The following is a 23,084-nucleotide window of genomic DNA, read 5'->3' as shown; positions in this document are numbered from 1 at the left end:
TGTTTTGCTGCTGAAGAAGAAATTATGCCAAAGAATTACAGTGAGTCAGTGAACTGTGGGTCCAGCTTCTGAACTCCAATGTGCACTGAGTCTGATTTACACAGATGCTTAAGAGCTATATAGTGTAAAAACATTCTATATTCAGATCTTTTTTTTTTTATTAATTTATTTCAAATATGGAAATGATACAAGCTTCCTGATTGCTACTAATTGACTTCTTTGCACAACATAATATAGAAATGAAAATTCAAGGAAGCATAAAATAATTATACACAAAAAAAGAAAAAAAATGTCATATTCGAAAAGGAGTGAACAGAAGCATAGCTTATTAGCTCTCACCCTTTTGTCTAAACCGACAATATACACACACACACACACACACACACACACACACACACACACACATATACACACATATTTTTGCCACATCACCCAGTCCTGCCCTCAGTTAGGGCTGCGTTATGGCCAGCCTGGATGTTAAAAGTGTGATTAGATATTTAATGTCACTAAGTAATGCATTACATTTGTTTTGCAGATTTAATTCTGTTACATCCTCCAGGTAATAGCGGTGGATTCTGGCAACCACAACGACAAATATTTTAGTAGGAACAGTTATGATCAATCAGGGTCTTACTAGCCATGCTCAAGAGTACCTCAGTAATAGCATCGGACTAATTCCAAGAATGAAACTGGTTTTGGCAAAACTTTTTCCAACTTTTTGAGGAGCCACTACTAGAGAAGACTAATGAACTGGCCTGCCTCTTATCACCACTCTGTCCTCCTGTGCATTTTTCTGTCTCTCCCACTCTCTCTTGCTCTCCCACTCTTATTTTCTCTCAATTTCTCTGCTTCCCTGTCACACACACACACACACACACACACACACACACACACACACACACACACACACACATACACACACACACACACACACACACACACACACACACACACCAAGGCTTCAGCACACAATGCATTTATGTGAGGCAGAACTCATTCCCTAAACAAGCAACTCCTCCATGGTATCTACTCTCACCAGCCACCAATGTGTACAGTGCAAAACCACACACACACACACACACACACACACACACACAGTGGGATGTTGAGTGTTACAGGTGATTTCCTGATGGGTCACCACGGCTGGAAAAGATCTAGTATGTCTTTAATGAGCTGAGGTCTGAACTTCAATGTATGCAGCTAAAGTCGCAGACTAAAAAAGTTTATGAAAATAAAACTTTTTGCATGAGGCCAGCTTCAGGGTCTAATATTATTCAGAAGGTTCTCCGGGAAACACACAAATGTACACAAACAAAATGAAGCCAATGCAGAAGTATGGAGCAGTGTGACTGGGGAGAAGGGAAGGTGTACCCTGGATTCTGGGCTAATATTAAAAAATGTGAAGATGCACCAGGAGCAGAATTCTAAAAAGACTGAGACAAACAATACGCAGAGTTTACCTATAGCACATATCACATAGCGAACACAAAACAAAACTGATATCAATAAAAAATCTGCAAAAAAAATCTCAAAACAGACAGTATCAGCTGTCATGTCGTGTTAGAACGTCAATACAATGTGATCAACGTTGTAAGATGTGATACAATGTGATTTTGAGTGCACCATTTTATATATTTTTTAAAAAATCTATGTCTGTATTTTATTGTGTTATTTTGATGTAAGTGCACTGTCACTGGTAGAGACCACCTGCAATTTTGTTGCACAATGACAATAAAGCCTATTCTATTCTATTCTATTCTATTCTATTCTATTCTATTCTATTCTATTCTGACACTACAAGTAAACAGACTCACATTCGGATGCCATAGGGGCTCACACTTTAGAATGGGTACTAAATACAAAACTGAATCTTTGCATCAGAATCCCATTTTCTTAACATATGTATGTATGCTCATGTATGCAGGATGGTTTGTATGGATCGTCCCGTTCCTTTTCAAATATGTGTAGAGACTCCATTTACACTGTATTTGTTGCTTTGTATTTGTGTTATATATCTATTTTCTTTATTGATGGATTGATTGAGTTCTTGAATCATCTCTATTCCTACTTGTTTGAAATCAATTATAAACAAACACACACAGATCATCCCTGGCCCTTTTAGCAATGAACGACCTAATAGCAGTGTTGCATATACTGACCCAAAAAACAGGATCCTGTATGGGTGACAATCATTCCAATCCAACAGGTCCATCTATTCATCACTAGTTTTTACAAAGGTGGTGGTGCATTATGAGTTACTTTAACATAAATAATTGTGCAACTTGTAAACTGACTTTATATATATTTCTAAAATTTAGTTTTATAGTTAGAAAACAGTGTCTAAAGCAAAGGGAAGCACCCTGACACTAAGCTAAAGCAGAAGTATCTTGTGGTAAGTTATAAGAAAAGAAAAGAAAAGAAAAGAAAAGAAAAGATAAGATAAGATAAGATAAGATAAGATAAGATAAGATAAGATAAGATAAGATAAGATAAGATAAGATAAGATAAGATAAGATAAGATAAGATAAGATGGGTTATTGTCCCATAATAGGGAAATTACCCCATTGTGTTACAGAACAGAATGAAGCACACTCACTGCAAACAACACAAAAAAGAGAGATTAAAAAAAAAAAAAACAAAAAAAAACCAATGAGCAATAGTATAAAATAGAAAAGTAATATTGCTGACCACTGGGGGTGGGCTCCAAAAGGCGCTGGTTCCCATAGAGTTACACTGAGCCTCTTTCTAAAAGTCAGGAATTTTCTTCAAGGCCCACTCTGGTCTCATCCGTTTTATCTGAACCCTTTACTAATTGATCAGGTGGTTCATCTATAATTTTTTCCACCGTAAATTAAATCTCACGGAAAACAGAAGCAGCTCGCTTGCCTGCTGAGTCAGACTTTCTGAGTTTCAGCTCATTTGATCAAACCCATTCTCCCCTGGGACACAGCTCCAGTTTTGGTAAATAAGATCCACTAACAACACTGTAAAATTACTATGTTTCTGCCTTGTGCTATTAAATTTGCTATTGTACTGAGTCAATAAAACTAGCAGTTAGCATTAGCTCAACTCTGACCAATTTTATCCAAATATGGTCGCCACCAACCAACTTCACAAAACAGCAGCTCAGAAACCAGTGGGTGACATCAAGGTTCCTCCACCTAGGAATTACATACAATCCATGGTCGAAATTCAAGCCTGATGTTTTACAAATAAAATAATGTGTTAACTCTCTTCCATACAATGAGGCTTTGGTGTCAGACTAGTATTCTGTGCCAAAGCTTGAGAATCAGAACCAGTACATCCCCACAGGTTAACATACATGTCTCACTCCACTTCGTTTAACCTGCTGAAAAACTCACTGTGACTTTTATAATGTATGACAAATGTCTCACTATGTGATGACCAAAGCGCAAATAAATAAACTACATAAAGGCAAAAAAAAAAAAACTTGCTGGAGAAAGGAGAACAGTTCACTGATATTGCCGTTCACTCTGCACTCTGCGCTATAATGCATAAAAAATTATACCTCTAAGCACTTCTCAACTCATTCTTACATGATGAAAATGTTAAATTAGCTTCATCAAAACTTAATTTCCCATTAGTTCCATCAACAAATAGCAAGACTGAATTACACCAGATGGACTGCACAAGCAGCAAATCCACACAAGTCAGAGTATTATAGAAAAAACATTTACACTGTTTACTTAATACTTGTGCAGGAAAATTACAAACCTAGACACTTATTTTTACTCAGTAACACTGCATCATCCGCTCCAGTTCAGCCAAATATTACGGTGCAGTTTCCTACATGTACTACTTTTAATACAACCCACTCTACTCAGTATGGGTAAGTATGTGTCGTGCTCATAAGAGTCAACTCAGAGCTTTGGAGTGAATCAGAAGAGCTGGCTCCCATGGAGTGAGAGCTGGCTCCCCAATTTTTTTCGTCCTTTCGCTGCTCAGCTCTCTCGCTCTCAGTCGCTTAGCACTGCTCACTGCAGAACTTTGGTTTGATTGGGCAGCACGGCGGCCATGGGGCTACTCACATGTGAGGATATGGATCATACCATTATGTGAAAGCAGAGAGGGGGACACACACTCCACTGTGCTGCTGACTTAAGTCTGCTACATACTCCAAGAGAACAGAGAACTTTCTTATCGCTCCCGGAGCTGTGGGACTACAACGTCACTTTGTTCTCACAGCTCTGGTTTGGAAGTTCTTGCAGCTTGTTCTCAACACACCGTCTGGGCAGAATTTTCTTCTTGTGCGGTGTGCGAAAACTTTTGGTCAGAAATTCAAAGTGGATGTGGCGAATGCAGAAAAGTGGAAGACCTCCAACGAGTTCGACGCTTGAGTTTTTGGTGAAGTATGAAATGTCCTGGCCAGAACAAACTTTGTTCTTGCCACTGAACAGTGAATGCAAAAGGGTTTATTAACACATAAACTATTCCTAATTGCCAAGTTAGGTTAAAACATTACGATACAAATGATACCAAATTAAGAGCCATTTGGGAGCCGAACGAGCCGGTTCTTCTTTGGGAGAGGAGCCAAAAGAGCCAAATTTCCCATCATGAGTGTGGAAGCAGATGACTAGTCTCCACATAGGACTTTTCTGTGTGCAAAAACAAAAAGGGGGGAAAAAGTAGATGAAAGAGGTGCATGAGTTTGATATTGACCTCCACTAACTGGCTAACAAACACTTCAAAGTGTGCTACTGCAGGGAATTAGGTGGAATTAGCAGGAAGGACGGTGCTGTGTAAGGCCTTGGAGAAAGCACTGTGGGTGGTAAAAGCATCAAAATCAAAGTAAGGAGGGTCAATGTCTGGCCATATTTTCATGAGCCACTCAGCTGAGCAGTATGGCATGACCAGACGGATGCCTCCCACCGGTCAATTCAAGCATATCCCAACCTAGGTGCATCTTTGGGGAGGAGTGAGCCCCTGCGGACTGTCTTTGAAGATGAGAAGAAGTTGGCACTGTTAAAGAAAGTATTAAATCTTCAAAGTATTTGGTATTAAAGTATGTGACTGGTGGACAGAAATTTTGGGTTGATACCAGTTTTCTTTCCTGCATAAGTAGCACTTTTTGGCATAGCTTTGAAAAATATTAAATGTTTACAGCTGGTGGTTCAGCTTTTAATACTACACTAAGAAGAACAGAAAGATTAGTTAGATTGAATGTTTGCTTTGTGATTGCTAAATAGTTCCAGTCAGGCTGTGATCTGCAAACCTGAGAAACTGGAGTTTCCCTCTAAGAAAATTCATTTGGCAAACTGTATAATATACCAAATGTGTTCATATCAAATCTGCATCTAAATAAAAGCCACTGTGATATAGGAAAAAAATCCTCAACGTTTGTGTTTGTCTGAGCGCAGATAGAGGCTGGGGTTTCTGCACATCTCCATGGCCATTAAAAATAGATGGTACAAACTGAGAGTGACAGAGGGACGGATGGGAGGGGGGGGTTCTTTGACAAAGACTCATTTAAAGTGAGTGATTATAGCACTGACTCCCACATCAGCTGCACAAACCACAAGACAGTCCTGGCTCTAATCGCAAACATTTATTCAGATCAGACAACTTCACCAAATGCCTCTGAGGAGCAGCACTGTGAGATATAAAAAGACTCAGGAAGAAAGATGATAGAGTAAAAGGGAAGAAAAGAGGGAGAGACAAATAGACCCACCGAGTAATATAGACAGAGACAAGCGAAGGCCAGAGAGAGAGAGAGAGAGAGAGAGAGAGAGAGAGAGAGAGAGAGAGAGAGAGGCACGCTGATAAAGATGGAGAACGATAAAGTCACAGCCAGTAACAAAGAAACAAAAATAAAACACTGCAAGATTGAGAGCAAGTGATTGCTATTTCTGCATTTAGAGGCAAAGTGTCTCCAGCTCTGCAGTGATGTAACTCAAAGAAAAGAGGACGAGATGAAGGAATGACTGAAAAGTTAGTGGCGGGGCGAATAAGGCTACGTTCAGACAGCACGTCTTAATCCACAATTCGGATGTTTTGGTGAAATCCGATTTTTCTGTGTGCTTGTTCATATTACACATTAAAGGCGACTTCTGGAGTGACCCACATGTGCAAAAGAGGTCCTGACGTAATACGTAACCACACAGGTATGCACATTTTTATTACTACCACTGGTTTGATTATATTTTATTATTTTTATCTACTATTTTAGATGTGACATTAGAAATAACTTGTGTGTTTGAGCTTGATATGAAGTTTCCATATAAGATGTATGTAATTTAAGGGCCGGATCTACTAAAGGTTTGTGTGTATAAAAAATGTGCGAACTCAATGCACACACAAAAAAGTGTATAAACTGATTTACTTACAGTGCACACTAAGGGTTGCGTCTTTCAAAGGTGCAAAATAGCGTGTCTGTATCCAGTTAGTACATTTGCCACAATCTGTGCATTTACATGACAACTTTTGTTCCTGGTTTAATCTGATTAAAGGTTCGATCCTATTTAAGATGCCCATGTAAATACCTTATTCCAGTTGAAAAAGAATAGCTCGGATTAAATTTAAACCCGATTAAAGTCATTGATTTAATCCCCTTTTAATTCCGAACTAAATTATTCCTCGGACATGTAAACCCTTTATTCCGTTTGGACTTTATTCCTGCCATTCTGCGCATGCTCGTTGTCTTGTCCTGTTGCGATGACGCACACATTCTGCGCTGGCGGAAGAATATGCAGTGCAGTATAGTCAACCCAAACCGTTACACTGGGCTATTCTGATGGGATCTACCAGCCTGGAAAACCTTGAAGGAATAGTTCATCACTTGTTTTTTTATTAATTCATTTGTCATGCACTAATGAGTTTGATAAGTGGGCAAATCAGTTTGCGCTGCTGTGCACCGATTGCCTTGTTCTCGCAGCCCTTCCGTTAGCTTAGTTTAGCCTAGTTTAACATAATCTCTTCATTCCTATGGTCAGACGTAGCCAGGTTTTTACAGGTGATTCGTAGTATTTTATGAGTGATTTTGTGAAATTCAATTCTCCCTAATCATTACTGTAGTCCGGTGGGGTCAATATGATCACAAATTGAGACTCAAATCATGGCGATGTGACTTACTGCAGTAATAAAATCTTGGGAAATAAAAACTAATGCAAAGCTAAAACGGTAAAGCAAAGCTAATTTAGCGCATGCATCCCTTCCAACAAAAAGATTTTCTAACTTTCATCAACACAGCAGTCCCAAGATTGTATGAGTGCAGTAAGTCGCAGATCTAAAGAAAGAATTAGGGAGAATCGGATTTCAGAAAATCACTTACAAAAGACACCAAATCACCTTTAAAAAACTGGCTACGTGTGACCATGGAAATGCAGTGACTATGCTAAGCTAAGCTAACAGAAGGGCTGCGAGAACAAGGCAATGTGAGCACTGCAGCGCAAACCCTTTTGCTGACTTACCTACCTCATTAATACCTCATGTAAACCTTTATTCGGGTTTAACATTTCCATGTAAACAGAAGAGAAAATACTAGAGTTCCAAATTAATTTCTTCTGGAAAACTAAATCGGATTTAAAAAAACATCATGTAACCGTACCCACTGAATACACAATATGGGGCATTTACAACTTGTAATTGTGCATGTGCTGGGAGGAGAAAATGTAAATATATTAATTTAGCACACACAAAGGGATTTATCAAACCTGAAAGCAATTTTGCTCATAGAAATTACGTCTATATTTAACAAGTCTCAAAGGGAGGTGCAAATGGTTTGTATGCATAATTGCGCACACATGCAAGTGGTTATTGTCGCAAAAAGGAGACATCGAAACAATGACACAAGATGCAGAGAACGCATGTTTCACCCTCATGTGAACATTTTTGGAATGATTCTTTTCCACTTGATCTGATGATTGTGATTAAAAATACGCACTGACATGAGGCTACAGTGTGACAAAATGATGTGTGCTTGACAGTCAATCCAACAATCCCCACGCCCCCCTTATCCGTTTTTTTTTTTTTTTATAACGCCTTAACAAAAGTCAAAATTCAGTGCTGCTTCTGCAGTGTTGCAGAGAATGTGGAGACGCTGCAGCAGACCATGGGCACATTTTTTGATTGTGCCCACTCATTCAGCCCTTCTAGTTGGAGGTAACCAAAATAACATCGAAAACACTGGGCTTTAACATCAGCTGCTCTTTTACAGTTCTGTATCTTGGTTACTTCCCAGATGAACTGGATTCAGACAATGCATACCTCCTAAAGATTTTGTTGACATCAGCTAAAAAAGCCATAACAAAATGTTGGCTACAGAAGGAAACACCCACAACAGAAGAAACCACCCACAATCTTTACAAACGGTGACAGTGCTAATTAGAAACGGCTGATGTTGATGTGATGATGATTTGTAAAATTAAAATGTTTATAAATATAAAGTGTCAAAAAAAAAAAAAAAAAAAAAACTCCTCCAACTTTATATTTCTTGGCGTCTGTATCATTTCAGTGCACTGTTACCATTAATGTTGGTGTATCCCAGAGCAGTTTTTACAGTGTATTGTCTCCAGTAGCGCCGCAAAATCTTCATTTAAATAGGACGGTCTCCAAGACTTTGCACCTGTTGTCATTTGTGCAAGCAACCCGCGGTTCAACCCCACAAAATTCTAGATTGTGCACGCAAATTAGTACATGCAAATTGGGTCCTTAGTAGATCTGGCCCTAAGTGTGTTGTGCAGTGGACTTACGACAAGCTCACCTGTACATGACCTTATGTATGTGAAATTTTGTAGTGGAACAGAAAGTGATACAGACCAATAAACATAGACTAAAGTGTGTACAAAATTGATCATTTTGGAGCTGAATTTGTGTGAAATAGAAAGACGCTGTGGGAAAAGTTATACAAGTGACCTGTAGTTATAGTTACAGCAAAGAAAAGAAAAAATGACAGGAACAAAGCAAAATTGTAGTCTGAAATTAATCTGCAATATTACAGGTGAAAATAAAATCATGAATGATAAAGTTCAGAAAAAGGGCAAAAATCCAAAAGTGTTTTGTTCATTATGAAAGAAGAGAGTAGAAGAGTAGAAGGCAGTGTAAACATCATCATACTGTAGTTGCATTGACTTAAAACAATTAGTTTATTACAAATGACCCACACTGAACACCCAGTGTCAATATTGGAGCAAGAATCTATTGTTTAACCTGTAATATCCAGGTTTTAACTACACACCCCCACATGGCCAGAGGAAGAGGTAGGTACTCTGTCGTTTTTGTTTTTGCTTCCACTCTCTCCTTCTTTCTATATTTACCCATATCTTAGTCAAAGCCCCTGAGCTGAATCCCACGGTTCCTAATTTTGAGGTTTGCTGCTACATGATAAGCTTGTTAGCTGAGATGCTAAAACTGGTGGAAAGAACAGTTGTAATAATAAACTCATGAAGCACTGCAGAGCCTGTTACACTAGAGTCTGGCTTCTACTTTAGGTTTAAGTATGAAGGAGCAGGGGCACCCCAGTGGTTCACCTGATAGAGGATACAGTCTTATCACAGCACCAGAGTTCAGTTCCACCCTTAGGCGTAGGCTCTTATTCACCCTCATTTCTTGTCTCTCTTCATTGGGTCTATCTAATGAAGGCAAAATGCAGAAAAAAGTATGTACCTTACTGTGTGTTTACTAGCGTATAGCAAGTAGAGGCTGACTGATGGTAGGTTTTAAAGGTTGGTATAATTACTATAGTTTGGAACTGAAAAATGCAATTTTTATCCATTGAGTCAGTATTTTCAACTGAGCCTAATATTAAAGTTTATGTTCCTGTCTTGAGAGGATGTCATATTGTAATGTTCTGTATTGTTCTATAATGTCTTGTATTGTTCTGTTTTGTTCTGTAATGTCTTGTATTGTTCTGTTTTGTTCTGTAATGTTATGTATTGTTCTGTATTGTTCTGTAATGTTCTGTTTTGTTCGGTAATGCTCTGTATTGTTCTCTTTTGTTCTGTAATGTTATATATTGTTTTGTATTGGTGCAATGAAATGTTGTGATGGGTTGTGTGTGGTGTGAGGGGTTGGAATTTTGAAAGCAATGCTTCTTCCATCCCCTTTTTAAACCATGTGTTGTCCAGTTGTTGTCTGTTAAGTGTATAAATGTGGTAGCAGGTTTGCAACAAACATGTGAAATGAAATGAAATAAAGTAATACTAAATATTAAAACATTTCTTGAGCCGCAAAACAATTATATGAATACATTGAAATGAAATACACAAACGGGTGAAAATATAAATAATCTGCAAAAATTGTACGTAAAATATGGGTAAACTCGCAACTTCCAGTTTTAGATTTTTGTGAACCTTGCCACCCCAGTGAGTTTTTAGTATTCCTCTACTGAAAATTGTGTTTCAAAACATTGATTCCACATGTCCTCAGGTTTGTTCAATGCATCTTCCTGTAGTCCCTGGAGGTCCAACAGATCACTGGTGACCCCTCTGATCATGATCATAGACCCCCCCACAATGTTATAAATATCATAAACATATTACTTGTGCAAATATAAGCATGTGATGTATCATTAGAAGGGTCAGAGTCTCCATATTTTTGCTAAATCATGAGCACAAAAAAAACAATTAGGACAGGTGTCAAGAATTTTTCATGTTCCTTTAGTCCAGGGGTAGTCAGTGGAGATTTAAGGAAAATATCCTAGTGTACAGGTCTGCAGCATCCTCATGCTTAAGTTAAGCATTATATTTTAGTTCTACATTAATCATCTGATGTATATTGACGTAGCATTGTCATTATATCAACATTTGCACTGTGTGAAGTCAATGAGTCAAATTAAATGAAGAAAGCTATAATTCAATGCCATTTCAACAGTGTTTATGTTTTTGTGTAACTCTGGACTCTCGAGGGTTTGAACTCACATTCTGAAAACCCTCCAGAGTCACATGGGGCAGCAATTTTACCTCATAAAACCTCTGACCTCAGTTGGTTAATTTCTTTGTAGGTTTTTATCCATAATAATGTATTATACGCCACAGTGACACAACAATGCAGGCTGCAAAAAAAAGCTCTTTTGCTTGCAGGACTTCAGTGGCTTCAGAGTTTCTGTTTTCTTTGGGAAAGGATCGTACTCTAGTTCATAAAAAGCAGAAAAGATATTCTAAATACTGTGCACAGTCAGACTGTTGTTGACTTTTAGGTGGAGCTTTATTAGGTGGTGAAACCAGTGCAAAAACTCAAACTAAACCTTCTGGAGCCTAATAGGGATCTGCATCCAGATGTCCCTGAACTACTCATGTCTTACATCCACACCTGGACATTCAGACACAGATGACCTCCAACTCAGCCTCATTATACCTCTGGTAGAACATTAGCATTGTGCTGTTAGCCGGAGATCTGTCCTACTGGCATCGATTACTGAAGAATTACAGACACTGATCTGGTTCAGTCATGTTCATCCTTAATTCAGAGAAGATAGTGGTCAACACTCTCAAGTTACCTGGCATGGAAGGGTTAATACAGTACTATTTGGAAGGAGAAAATGCACTAATTCAGCAAGCTTGTGTGTGTATTTGCAAATACATCATAAATATCAGTCTGTGTGTCCTTGCCCTGGAAGGAGTGTGCATGTGCATAACAAATACAGCTGATGCACCCCACTCAGCAGTTATTGGTGCTGTGTGTTGTGTATCGAGCTAATTGCAGAAGCTCTTATGCGTAAAGCATTACTCTGCATAAGCTCACTGCCAAAAAATAGCACCATAGAGAAAGTCCCTTCTAAATATAGCTTGAATTGTTCACACAAAGAAAAGAAAAGGGTGGTGAGAAAGGATATTTGTGCTGAGTGTGAGTCAGGAAAAAAAGAACAAAAAAATTAACAATCAAGGACAGTACAGGGACATTTTGTACTAGATGGCGTTTGTGGTGAGTAGAGGTTTACTGGATTAGCAGGGACCCCCACATCTGTTTAAAGACGCAGTAGGTGTAGCATTCCGAGGGGATCGTGAACAGTTACCCCAGCGTTAATGCTCTCATCACATGATACCTTGGCAGTTAATGTGATAATAATCGACTAACCGTTCAAGTGTAGTTTAGTGTTAAGAGTAGTATGGTAGAGGAAGGAACTAGGTATAAAAGTAGGAGACTGAAGTTACAAATCACCCCTCAGAGCTGTCAAATATAACTGACTGTAATAAAATGAGTGAAAACCATTTCCAATTAGTCAGACTTTGAGGATCGTGGTCAAAAGGTCCTGCACTGTGGAACCCATCACCTGCCCATGAGGGAAGGGAATAATCTCACAAACCAATGACAAGTTAATCTGGTTAATCTCAAAGTGCAGAGGTAAATACTGGTCAATAAGTGTCACAAATGGACCTTTCTATTGACTGGACCATGCAGTGCTACTCTTCATTGTGGCTTTGAGAGTTAAACTATTGAACAATGTCTGTTAAATGTGTAGACATCTCTTGATTTTAAGATGCATCATGATTAGGGGTGCAACGGTGCACTCATTTGCACCGAACTGTTTCGGTTCGGGGCCTTCGATACAATACAGAGCTTTACCAAATAAATACACGTAGCCTAACTCTCAGGAAGCAGGGTGGACACAAGCAGAACCCATGTGCAGGGTTTCCTTTATATACATTCAGCAACACCGCCACAAAAACCCCCCAAAACACGACCACACAGAGTATAACAGAGGCACAGAAACCGAGTTGGACATTTGAAGCATGTTAAGTTTTTTTTTTTGGTTTTCGGTATATTGCAGCTTTGGAGAGGGTGCTTGCTGCAGAACCAGTGGTTCCGTGACACCCACTGAACCAGGTTCAATCGCTCCCCCAGTTCAGTCACGTCCATTGATAGACTTCCAGAGTCAGCATGCTCAGAGCAGCAGTAGATTCGATAATCCAGAGGCTGTGTTGGTGAACATACTAACTGCCTTACTCTACTGAAGTATGTTTTTCTTTAAAAAAAAAAAAAAAAGGTTGTGCTCTGCAGACTGCAAAGTCCATAGCACTTGCATAGCATCATTTTTACATTCATCAACCAATTCATCAACCCCTTGTGCTTTATGAATGGGGTCTTGGAGGAGACCACTCAGAATATGATGCTGAGGAACAATTATGCCACAAGATACAAGGTTACAAAATGACTTAAGTTGTCATTTCTCTTTCACAAAGTAATACTGTCAATGATGGTGACAAAGTATCTGTCCTGCTCCACTAGAGAAAGCGAAATAAAACGCATAATACTCGAGGAGGGACTGGATCACTAAACACCTACTTCATACATTAATACACACTAGGCAATCTGACTGAATGATGAACAGAGCAAGCATCTATTATAACTATCAACATGGGAGACAGCTGAGAGCCAGAGGAGACTAACGTCCTGTAACACTGTGGATTGTGTGATTTTGGTCGGCAAAATGATCATACACAATAATCCCATATGAACAGTTAACAGACGAGGAATCGGTACACTTCCATATATTTAACAGGTAACTTACACCAGATGTTATAACAATATTAGATTTATATAGCGCTTTTCTATGAACTCATACTCAAAGCGCGTACAGTGGATCCATTATTCATTCGCTCTCACATTCTCCCTCTGGTGGTGGTAAACTACATCTGTATCCACAGCTGTCCTGGGACAGACTGACGGAAGCGTGGCTGCCAATCTGCGCCTACGGCCCTTCCGACCACCACCAAACATTCATACGCATTCATACACCAGTGTGAGTAGCAGCACTGGAGGTAAGGAGGGTGAAGTGTCTTGCCCAAGGACACAACAGCACATGGACAGAGCAGGATTCAAACTGCCAACCCTTCAGTTATTGGATGACCCGCTCTACCATCTGAGCCATGGCTGTAATTAATGTGATATGATTTAAATTAATTCACTAACAGCCATCACCATCTTTCCCAAATAGCCTATATCTAAATGCAGTTGTGGCACCGTAGAAGTACAGACAAGAGGGTGCTCCCTGAAATGCTGCTTCGGAACTGGTGGGCGTGGCTGACTCTGGCGGTGGGTGGGGTTGACTCTGATACAGTCCATGGGTTCCTTTATGGCAAAAAGGGTTTTATTTTTTAACTCAAGTGGGCAAAATCAAGTGAACCTGCTCTTCTTCTCCCCCACCGTGCTTCTGCTGCAGTGTTACTGTGAGGTCACGTTCACAGCACCTCAAAGAATACTGTGAGGCGTTCAAAAAGACTCAGGAAATTACATCGTTTGCCATAAACAAACACTGAACTTTCAAAAATACACAACATGTGAGGTGCCTGTTAATGCACAAATGACTGAATAATATTTTGTAGAAACATCCTATGTCCCACAGGTAGTTACAGAGCACACCGCCATGAAAACACCCCCCCCCACACACACACCAGTCTCTATACCGAACCAAGGTTGTAATAGTTTTGGATTTTTAATTATAGTTTATTTTTAATTAGTTTTGACTTTTTTTCTCTAATTCAGTTAGTTTTACTTAGTTTTTAGAGCAGGTTTGCTAGTTTTTATTAGTTATCATTTTTTTCTGAATGCTTAGTTTTAGTTTAGTTTAGTTTTAGTATTAGTTTTAGTTATTTCATATATTTTATCTTCCTCACCATTCTATTCAAAGAAATTAGTGAGGTGTGAATCAGCGGGTTACTCTGGACACTTTATTTGGGGGTCGGGTTAGGGTGGCTCATTGACTGAGCAGAGACACAAACACATGTACAGTACAATGTATAAATTCCCTACAGCAGGTTGAGGAGGGTGCGATCCATACACGTCACTTATGTGAAAAGAGTGCGAAGATGTGCAAAGCGTGAGAGGAGATGTACAAAGCAGCCAGCAGTTTAACCAGATAGAAACATATATAAACCTGCTAACCAGCAGTAAACCGCATACAAACATATATAAACCAGCTAACCAGCAATAAACCAAATAGAAACATATATAAACCAGCTGACCAGCAATAAACCAAATAGAAACATTTATAAACCAGCTAACCAGCAATAAACCAAATAGAAACATATATAAACAAGCTAATCAGCCATAAACCAGATAGAAACATATATAAACCAGCTAACCAGCAGTTAAACCAGATAGAAACATATATAAACCAGCTAACCAGCAGTAAACCAGATAGAAACATATATAAACCAGCTAACCAGCAGTAAACCAGATAGAAACGTATATAAACCAGCTAACCAGCAGTAAACCAGATAGAAACATATATAAACCAGCTAACCAGCAGTAAACCAGATAGAAACATATATAAACCAGCTAACCAGTAGTAAACCGCATACAAACAGATATAAACCAGCTAACCAGCAGTACACCGCATACAAACAGATATAAACCATATAGAAACATATATAAACCACTTATAAACATATGTAACCCAGTCCATCATCAGTAAACCACACCTTAGCAGATATGTCATATCTTAATCATCTACAGTTTCATTATTAGCCAACTTCGCTTCATTTCAGTTCAGCTAGCTGTAGCTAAAAACATCAAACGTTTTTTAACATTCTAACAGGTTCCATACCTCTGTAACTGGATTACTTTTCATCCTCCTCTTTTCTCCTCTTCTAAACTGTGCAGTTAAGGCCTTGGAAGGCCTTTTCATGGTGATAAACTCTCCAGTCTTTACCTAGATGCTAGTTCAACACTGACTCTGTCCTTTAGCTCCGCTCTGTCTCTGTCACTCACGCACACACACAGTGAGAAAAAAAAAAAAAAACGACCCCACGCTTCACTAAAGTAAATCCCAGACAGGACGGTGCTGCTGTGTCCCAGCTTTAGTCTGTATGTTCCAGGTAGAGTGGGGACCAGAAGACGACTGGAAATCACAGTAACCAGACATGACAGACTGTGAAGTGTCGTATGGTGCCGCAAGCTAAAACTGCTGGACCAAAATAAATCAATTTGATATCAATCCGACACTGACAAAGACTAAAACAACGGGAATTTTATCCATAATTTTTATACGTTTTAGTTAGTTTTGTAAGCTCACAATACAGTTCCAGTTAGTTATCTTTTTTTTTTTCTTTTAATTAGAGTTTTTATTTATTTCAGTTAACAAAAATGTTTTTTCAATTTTAGTTTTCGTCATTTCGTTTGTTTTCGTTAATGATAATAACCTTGTACCAAACTGAAATTTTTCTGTACAATTACACCCCTGATCATGATATGAACAAGGTATATCAGTAATCAAGCATTTGTAGTCCATAGGCTATACAAATATACAATATTAATGTTCATTATTGATTTTTCTTTTCTTTCTTTTCTTCCTCAAAGCATCTTGAAAGCATACACCCGGACACATGAAGGATTTTATTAACTGGCTAGGACTAAACAAGAAATAGTCCATTTGTAAAACCTACTTCACACTTTGAGAGTACAATGAATCTGTGGACCCTGTGACCATAAACCAAGCCCATCTCATCAAAACAAACTGCAGAGCTGTTGTTAACTTTTCCTTAGAATCACCCTGAGGCCTGCGTCTGTGTCGTCCTTCCAGAGCCAAGGATTTCCAGCCTTATTCGGTTGGAGACAACCCCATGTTTCACCACCTGTTGAGCCACAGTGTGAGCTCCAATCACAAAAGAACTTCACAGAAATGGTGAGTGTTACACCTGCAAAGGCCAGGTAATGGTAATTTCAGGAAGTCACATGCCCTTTCTTAGAGCTGCTATGTGAAAATAAACTGTTCTCACTTATAATTCACTATCCGCGCATGGATTTCTGTTTTTGCAATACATACATACTGATGTGACTCACATGGATGCTGGTATAAAAAATTATGTTAAAATTACAGACTGTTGTAGTCTTTCTAAATTAAATAGAGTTATGATTTACCCGACTGTTTGTATTTCCTGATGGAACAAATAGCCATATGCCATACTGTAGAAAATTGAGGATACAATATCAAGATGCATCATGAATTGTTGATAGGTGGATTATAATTGAATCGAATCGCCAGGCCAGTGAAGAGTCACACCCCGATCACATGATCAGCGTCAGACGCCTCACACTGATTTCCCAGTGTTCAAATTCTTTCACACCAGAAAGAACATGATGATGTGTTTGTATACTTGATGTCAGTCATCCATTTCGATAGAGTAATCTTACTCTGAACATATTTCCTGACTCACCGCCCAGTTAAAATAGGGTTAGAAGTTTAATCCAAGTAAGCAAGACAGGGAGAGAGTGGGAAAGTGAAACTCAGAGAAAACCTAAACTTCATTTGGTTCTAATTTCAGAATCAGCAGGGACTGTCCTTCTTACAGCAGGGTGGTGTCAACGTCTCATAATCTGACGTGCAACTCATTTCAACTTGATTTGAATCAGACATGGATAAAAATAATCATATGGACTGAGCTAAGAGAAAAAATGTCCATGAATGTCTTTAAAAGCTAAGAAACAGTAAAAGTCACAATAGCTATCCACAGCTACTCCTGTGAATATATTTCATAAATTAAAAGATATATACTGCAATGACAGCAACAAAATATAAGAGACGTCTCACAATGATAAAAATAGATCAGAATTACCATCTCTTGTATGCATCCGCTGACAAGTTTACATCCATGCCTGTCCACACTAATATAATATATATCATGAAACCTCTGAATTCAATGAAATTGAGATGGAAGTTGTCACTACGTTGACATATATGATTCAACTGAAAAATTTCTGGAAAGAAAGAAGCAGTCTTATTTTAGAAACTATTTTTACAGAGGAGTGCAAAAGGTTGACAGACTTGATATCTTTATCATGCGGTGCAATAACAACCCTCTGAAGCTCCTTATCAGCATACCTTTGTGGTTTGTGGTGGACCACAGAGGAAGAGGAGGTTGACCATCATTACCATCAACCTCATTCTATTTTGTAAAAGTGAAATTTTTGTCGTTATTACCAATTTTCATTACCAATTTTTGTTTAACCCATAAAGACCCAGTGCTACGTTTGGAATCTCCCAAATGAATTTTTCCTCTATTTTTAACCTTTCATAACTGATTTATCACCACTTATTCTAATATTGTGTTGTGTATTTTGCATTTTTTTAAAAATATAAAAAAGCTATTTTCCTATATTTAATGTACTGCTCATGTAGATGTCCATAAAAGCTCAAATTAAAGTTGATGGTTATTATATCAAAAACATAGAAAACTAAAGAAATGTTTCTTTTTTTAGTCAAATAGATCATTAACTGAACATAAACCCAATGTCTCCATCCACTGTCATTGATCCAACTCCATGGGTTTTACTGGTGAATCAATGTTGTTGAAGATGACGGTGTTTCCATGTTCACTACTGAACCTCTGAACGTCCAAATGGGTCATATCTGATGACCATGAAAAGATGAGAAACTTTATTTACACCAATTATTTACGTGCATTGATAGGATTAGTGGCTCAACAGCTATTGTACAGTTTAGATCAGTAGATGATTTGGTCACCAGTGGATGTTTGGGTCTTCATGGGTTTATACGGTACCGTGCAAAAGTCTAAAACCACCTCTAGGTTTTTTGTTTTAGTAAGCGCAGTCTTAAAAGACACACAAAAAAACTGAACTAAAGGGGTGCAAAGGTTAAAGGTAGAATTTAACATGACCCTTGACCCCATGAAAAGAAGCAGCACAAACAGAAACATCTGACATGTGGAATGAAACCTGGTATAAAAGATCAAAAAATGAATGCAGTAAATCTCATATTGTCTGAACAAAAGGGTTAAAGACATACTAAATGGTCACATTAACCCTTTCATGCATGAATTATGAGAACCTTAATGGAGATTTTCTTTCCTGAGTGTTTTTATTCCTCTTTAGGCATGAAAAGAATAATACGATTGAAATTGTTTTTTATGAACATGTTTTTCATGGAGTTGCAAAAATGTCTACTCAGCTGGACACCATGTGTTTAATTTTTGAAGCAAAGAAACACGTATTTACTGATACACTGTGTGAAAACTATGAAATAATTTCTTAAATGTTGCTAATCTGATGTTTTGTCACATTTTAACATACTCACTTTATGGAGATTATATGCAAAAAAAAAACAAAAAAAAATAATGTTAATGTTAATGACAGTCTAACACAGGGCTCGTGACTGCGACTGAATTGCGGTCGCATGCGCCTGAGAATTTCGGTAGTGCGACTGTTTTTGAGATTACGATCGCACGGTGCGCCAATAAAAAAATGAGCGAAAATTAATACGTGCGCCTAGAATAATGGCTGCAGAAGTAACTCGTCAGCTGAAAATAAACAAGCTCGACGCCCCGCTGACTGAAGCGGAAAATCTAGTCCCCGCCCCCTCGCGTGCGCATCTCTGCGGATGGTCCAACACTGCATGACTTCGATGTACTGCCAGCGGTCAGGAAGTACCTACACTCTGGCACCAGGTCAAGGAGACTTGACTTCAGGCGTCGTGGTGTAGACCACAGTGACTAAGGGCCTTTAGGCCATGAAATAAAAAAGTTGGTTGTTGCAAATAATGGTGTGATTCGTCTTTCTTCTCCAAGAACCAACTAAAGTATATACCACACATTGACAATTGTTTTGCACCTGTGTCAATGTAAGCTTTTTCTTTCATACTCTATTCAAATACTTTATTCTAGGTTGTTAACATTGCTTAAATACATATAGGAATATTACTTGGTATGGCCAAGAGTTTTGCTTGTTCTCCAAATTTTTTATATAATAGTGGTGCGCCTAGATTTTAGCCTGTGCTCCTAACTTTTTAGGGTTAGGAGCACAGTGCTCCTAGGTCAAAAAGTTAATTTTGAGCCCTGCTAACAACAATAACAACCGCCTGATTTACACTCAAACATGTTAGTGCAGATCAGGTTTATCTAGAACAGCAAAGTTACAGTAATGGTCTGAATGTCAGTGTATGAGATGATGCATAAGCTTCCACTGTGTTGGCTGATATGGAACTAAAACAATAAAATCCTTGAAAATACGATAAGAGAACAGCTGTACAATAGCTCTCCACTGTAGTGACCACTATGCATGAAAGGGTTAAATACTACCACTTTGGTTTATGGAAGCTGTTTTTTTTCCCTGAAACTGGCTTTTAATGGTACATATAGCCTACGTCACATAATAAAGATTGTATCTTAAAACAGAGACTAAGAAATACAGTGCAACTGAAAAACATGTTCACCTTTATGTACAAAACAACTGTAGTACTAAAAAAAAAAAAAAAAACAAGCTCACATACTGAGCCTGTGAGAGAAAGCAGTCATAAAACATGCAACAAAAATCATACCACACCCACCCCGTCCTTTCTCTGTGAATACAAACCGCTGGCTTTAGGTACAACATTAAGTTATTGTTCATTCCAGTTTCCATCAAGCTGTTGACCTTAAAACCTATTGATGTAATACAATGAGTAACTCATACACCAGCACATAATCCTTAGACTTTCCTCTCATGTTGCATGTTTTACAATGTCAGTATGCTGCAGTGTTGGCGAATATCTCTGTGTTGGTATATAATTTATTTTATTAAATGCAATAGACTGTAGGATTACGCCAAAGACACATTTTCTCTCAGGGACAAAGAAGTTTACTTGACTTATAGCACAATGCATGCCAGCAAAATAAATGCATAACAAATATCCAATTGAAACTTTCAAGGTTCTATCATACTTAAATTATCAGTGGATAACTGTAGGTTATATACTGATGGTTATATACTTATTATCTTGTTGACTGCATGCTTATGAAAATTGTTTTATTTATTTTTTATTTATTTATTTATAGTTTTATTTATGCTAATTTGTACTCTGTGCACCACTTTGGAGACTTAATGTTGGTAAAATGTGCTATAAAGTGGATTGGATTGGATTGGTGTGATAAAGATGTCAGTGTATTGTAATGCAGAGATATCCACTCATGAGCCAGGGCCAAGATGGGGCTCCCATAATTCCACTAGAGCAGGGGTGTCCAATCCTGGTCCTCGAGGGCCGGTATCCTGCATGTTTTAGATGTATCCCTCTTCCAACACACCTGATTCAAATGATAAGCCTATCATCTAGCTCTGCAGAAGCCTGATAACAACTGACAGATGTGCTGGAAGAGGAAAACATCTAAAACATGCAGGATACCGGCCCTCGAGGACCAGGATTGGACACCCCTGCACTGGAGTGAGCAGTGAGTCACTCAACAGGAAGTAGACTACTTCTATTCACAGGGGTAGTTCTAACCTGGAGGTGTGGAGGGACAGTAACTAAATAAACTGACTGAAGCTTTTCACAAACCGAACCTATCACCACCATCACCATCCACTCCAATATGAAACAATGTGTAGTTATAGAAAAGAAATGCTAAAAATTCAACTAAGATGCAACATCAGATGCAACTCTCAGTGTTTAAAGGAATGACATTGGCAATGCATCAATAGTTCATAACGATATGAAGTCAGTGATTTTACTGCGTTTGACATTTGTTGAAAAAGGGTTAAGTTTAAGAAGTGGTAGTTACGGTTTTTGTTTGATGATTTCAAATTAGGTCTTTAGTGCAACTATTGACAACACCAATCTGATGGGAAAATCTTCCAAATGGAGGTGATTTATGGTTTTCCAGTGACTTGAGATCAGCAAGTGATAACATAAACTAAATGCTGATGCAGCCTGTGAACATGATAAGACAGCAGAAAATTTTAAGCAGCTGTCTGTGTTTGTGTATGAATGAGAAAACTTTTTAAAAAATCCTTCATCTGTAAGCGGTAGGCCTGATTTTGAGTGTAGCAGTTGGTGAGGGGTGATGCTTTGCTTTCTGGTGCACTATTATCTCCTGCTGTTGATAATTTTTGCATTTTTAGATGTTCTAATTGTCTTGCATTCCCTACTGTCTACCTTTCTGTGGTAAAAAATACAATATGGATGAAACTTTCTCATTAATAATAATCAACATGAAATCCTGCAAACATGTGTTTTACCACCCTTCAGTCATAAGCACATGGAAACATGAGAATGCACTAAACCGTAGGTCATGTTAACACTTTTCAAGGAAAAACTGCCTTGTCCTTGCCAATAGGAAAACATTTTTTTGTGGTGTATTTAGTTTACAGTTTATTCTACTACACTGCAGCAGGGATTCGTCAGAAAGCCTAAGCCAAAGGTGAAGGTCAAATTTATTTATATAACACATTTACAACAATGTAAAGTGCCTAAAGTGCTATTCAAAGATATAGGTAAAAATACAAATATATGACATGTTACCACTCCAAGGTAAAAATGAACCTTTCAAAAAACAAAGCATCTTACTGTCAGTCTAGTTATATTGTGAAAATGTATTGTCACACCTTTACAGCTGAGAACATCTCACTACAAAGATTTAGTATGGCAGGGGAAAACAAAAAGCAGATCTGAGTCAAGGCCGAATTCCACAACATGACACCCTCCCCGTTACTAATTTTCCATTTTTGTGTCTTTTAATGTTGTAAACATTTACAAGGGAATAATTTCCAATCACTTTAATCACAAAACGATTTAGTTTTGCTGTTTTTTCAGGTTTGCAAAGTGCTGTGGTCCATTTCAGAAAGAGAACAACAATGCTATACATGCATTTGGGTGCTTCTATGAAACTGGGGTTATTTTGGTATCTGGCACTTTGGCAGCTTTTTAGTAATATTAATAAAAGAGAAAATTTAGACATATTTCCCCCCAGGATGTACCTAATGATGACCTCAGATTAATGCAAAAAATATATATATATATATTATACTCTTGCTCTGAGCCATCCCAAAATTAATGAATTTTTAATCAAATATTGGGGCCAAAAACAGGACCAAAATTGGGACATGAAAAACTACCTAGGTGTCAGTGCATTTGATATGGAAAACATCACTTGAAATGGTCTTATATAGCACTATAAATAAAGACACTGTGTTAAATTTGATGACCCTGTTTTTTCTAATCCAAATGTGGGTTTATCATGAATTGGCAGTCTCATTCCAGGTTTCGTGTGTAACCCATCGTGTCCACTCGCGTTACATGTGAAATCTGTCCAGTTAAACACAAATAAATTGCGAGAGATTTTGCAACAGCGGTCATTTCTGTGAAACACTCTGCCTTCCATAATTAGTTTGATTCCCAAAATGTACCTGTGAGAGAATTAAAA

General features: G+C 38.2%; 1 protein-coding gene across 1 annotated transcript in view; it reads right to left on the bottom strand.

Moving 5' to 3' along the window:
* usp43a (ubiquitin specific peptidase 43a) overlaps positions 1-23,084 on the bottom strand; it is a 211,892-nt gene that overhangs the window by 125,973 nt on the left and 62,835 nt on the right. The gene's annotated exons all lie outside the window — the stretch shown is intronic.

Source organism: Sphaeramia orbicularis, chromosome 1 (genome assembly GCF_902148855.1).
Source record: "Sphaeramia orbicularis chromosome 1, fSphaOr1.1, whole genome shotgun sequence".
NCBI lineage: Eukaryota > Metazoa > Chordata > Actinopteri > Kurtiformes > Apogonidae > Sphaeramia > Sphaeramia orbicularis.
Note: the sequence above shows the minus strand (reverse complement) of the source record. Positions and strands in the feature narration are given on the sequence as shown.